The sequence below is a fragment of the Anneissia japonica genome, unplaced genomic scaffold (genome assembly GCF_011630105.1).
Source record: "Anneissia japonica isolate Jap-2015-1 unplaced genomic scaffold, ASM1163010v1 scaffold288214_len167563_cov143, whole genome shotgun sequence".
NCBI lineage: Eukaryota > Metazoa > Echinodermata > Crinoidea > Comatulida > Comatulidae > Anneissia > Anneissia japonica.
In genome coordinates this window covers 160,798-161,730 of record NW_022702782.1, presented here as the reverse complement: position 1 = coordinate 161,730, position 933 = coordinate 160,798, and positions in this window count along the sequence as shown.

The following is a 933-nucleotide window of genomic DNA, read 5'->3' as shown; positions in this document are numbered from 1 at the left end:
TCTACCGCGCTGCGCAGCGCTGCACTGGGTAATAAAAAGAATATACAACCGTTAGTTGGCGTCCTACACAGGCATGACGTTTTTACGAACGGGACTTTGCTCTCTTGTTCTATTTATACTCTTTGAGTTGATCCAAGACCATAGAGATATAATAAGAATATGTCCAAGACCAACTTTTCGGATTCGCGAGCGAATTCACGGCCGATGGACCAATCGCAAGGCTTAGATTCAATTTATGTCAAAGGTCAACAATAAAGTCACGATCACGAACATTGTCAAAACAATGTACAGATTATGTGCGAACGATGACCGACGAGTCCGTTTCATGCAAACTCTGTGGAACAGTAGGCTACCCTTGTTTAGGTCTGTGACAAGGGAGCAAAGAAAATATGTGACAATGCGTGGATAGTCCACCAGAAATACGGATTTGAAGCACCAAAGTTGGACATAATTGCAACAAAACGTTTTTTTATGAATATATATAGTTAAATTTTATATCTACAACATACAAAAAGTTTACCAAAATATACCCACGGGAAAGGTAATTTTTATAGCAAAGAAAACTGAACTATTTCACTGGACTTATACGCCGTGCCTAGGATGTGTGTGCTGTGCCTTGGTTACGAAGCGCTTTAATTTGATTTGCCGCTGACGCTTTTGATTGGTTAACATACCTTCAACAGTCTGCGCGTACTCATTTACGCAACACACGTACGTACGTACGCAAGTACGCAAGTTCGTACGTACGTCACGTCTCAGAATGTAAACACGGAAATTGTTAGATATTATAACCTTTGTAATATTTAATTTCAGGGTAGATGGATCTACAACAATAATTCAATTTTAATTTTAAATACAATGATAGGTACGATTAATTGACAAATAGTGAGGCCTGCCCAGTGTGTGCCGACCCAGCTGAGACTCAGGAGTCGG